At 38.8% G+C, this 2,228-nt stretch overlaps 1 long non-coding RNA gene across 1 annotated transcript; it reads right to left on the bottom strand.

The window, feature by feature from the left end:
* Window positions 1-1,191: 1,191 nt before the first annotated feature.
* On the bottom strand, window positions 1,192-1,890 carry LOC123163072 (uncharacterized). Its single transcript, XR_006481695.1, has 2 exons — window positions 1,700-1,890; window positions 1,192-1,619 (listed from the first exon to the last, which is right to left on the bottom strand). It is a non-coding gene; the product is annotated as an uncharacterized lncRNA (long non-coding RNA).
* Between the last annotated feature and the right edge of the window lie 338 nt (window positions 1,891-2,228).

The raw sequence follows: 2,228 nt of genomic DNA on the forward strand, positions 1-2,228 counted from the left end.
ATACTGCGCTCCACGTGTCCTCCCCCTCCCTCAACCGGGTCGACAAGTAGGTTAACGGGTGCTACCTAATCTGATAGGCACCAACTTCAGTTTTTACATTAAAATAATCCGGCAGCTAACGACGCACTGGTTCAACTACCTCCTAAATTATTGGCCAGAGTGTCTAGAAAATCTTGGTTACGTACAACAACTTGTCTATGAGATATAAGGATGCGAACGAGATGCTGATTATTCTTGTTAGGTAGAGGGAAATTTTCTAGTCAGAGTTGTTTTCATTAAATAGGTAACGTTGGAATATTATCTTTTCTAGATTTTCTACACAATATAGTAAAGAATATAATACTTTTAAACACTTCGAGTATGCTCATGTATGCTTGTAGTATGGAGTTTTCCAACATACATATAATTATTGGAGTATGGAGTATGTATTGACAAACTTTGCGTCAAATATCTTGGCGTATAAAATAGTACCCCAAAAGGTAGTATTGTGTATGTAGTATACTCTTTTTTGTTGTATGGTGTGTACATACTACTCTCTTTTTTCTTGGTAAGTGTACATAATATTCTAGTTTGTATGGAAGTATAGATACTGCTCTTAGCTGTAGTATGGAGTATATCAAAATGATAGTATGGAGTATATGTGTATTTTCTTTTGAAACTGGCCTATATAATTTTTTAATTCTGAAAATACCATATAACTTTTTTTGAATTAAATATTGAGTAGTATATTCATCCAAAAAAGAGTATATCCAGAAAGTGGCACAGAATATATGTAAAAAGAGCGTATAATGGGTTTAAAAAGAATGTGGTGCCATTTTTCAGAGAGTATAGAGTATATAGTATGCGCTCAAAGGAGTATATAGAGTGGAGTAATATTTTTAGAACGTAGGGAGTATATAGTATGTAAAAGAAAGTATGGAGTATTTTCCTTTCAAGGAAGTATGGAGTATATTGTACTACAAACAAATGTATAATACAAATTATGGAATATATCTTAAATGGCGTATGTACGCTGCTGGCCGATCTCCATCAAGTAAATTCAAGGCAGGCTTTACGTACCAACTCTTAAGTAGTATATATGTGTATCTCTATATGAAATGTATGGGGTATACATATAGTATGTAGTATACAGTATTTTGTACACAGAAGTAGTAGTATGTAGTATGAAAAAAAATGAGCATGGATCGTGCGTATCAAAAAATAAACTTCTTCGTTGATAAATTCATGAACTCCAGTCTGTGATTGATCCTCAAATATTGCCTAGGTGGATGTGGATGAGAGACCCAAAAACTACATCGTTCTTTTGGTAGGAATGTAACCGTAGATTTCTCTCAAGTCCAAAAGAATATCATGCATCATACAACCGCCATTATTGGATCTAGCAGTTCGTGAGCATGGATCGTGCACGCGGGCGCCGCTACCGTCGACAGCGATCGACAACGTTGCAAGGTTTGGCTCGTCATCATCGTTGATGGCAGTGAGTAATGTCGCATGTTCAGGAACAACACTGGTTGCCGTCTCCGTCGCTGTACAGTCACCCGCAAGTCGCCGGCGAACATCAATCAACTTTGTGCATGTCGTGTCGCTTCAACGCACTACTCCCTGCCGTTGCTCGTAACCTGTTGATCCACATGAAGCAATAGAGATGAGAGTTGAAAGAGAAAGCGACGGAGCATGGAAGCATGCAGCTTATGATCACCTTGACTTGCGTGGTACTCAGGACGACGTCGGCCAGCCGTGGTTTCACTGCCTCAGATGTGGCAGAAGAATAATCACGACGACGCTTCGCCGTCCAGCCGGTGAGAGTCACGGCGACGACGCCGATCCGCGGTCTCCAGTTGTTGAGGGAAGTGTGGACGGGCAGAACTGTAGGTCGAGAAAATAGAACCGTTTGGGTTAGTATCCGGATAAGAACGACGAATAGATAGATACATTCAAATTCTTGGATAAGCGATGGCCATCAGTACGCCGTAGATAACCACCAATTAAACTAATAGTATAATTAGTAATAACACCACCCGGGTCGCGTGGAACCTAGACCCGTTAAAATTCGGTAGCATTCTAAGAAAGAAAAACTCAGATCTAAGCACGGAAGATCGACGGTGGATTCTTAGGTGGTAGTTACCACTAGGTGGTAGTATCCATTTTCCCTATATATATATATATATATATATATATATATATATATATATATATAAGAATATTCATCATATATTGATGTTGCTCAT

The sequence above is a fragment of the Triticum aestivum genome, chromosome 7B (assembly GCF_018294505.1).
Source record: "Triticum aestivum cultivar Chinese Spring chromosome 7B, IWGSC CS RefSeq v2.1, whole genome shotgun sequence".
Classification (NCBI taxonomy): Eukaryota; Viridiplantae; Streptophyta; class Magnoliopsida; order Poales; family Poaceae; genus Triticum; species Triticum aestivum.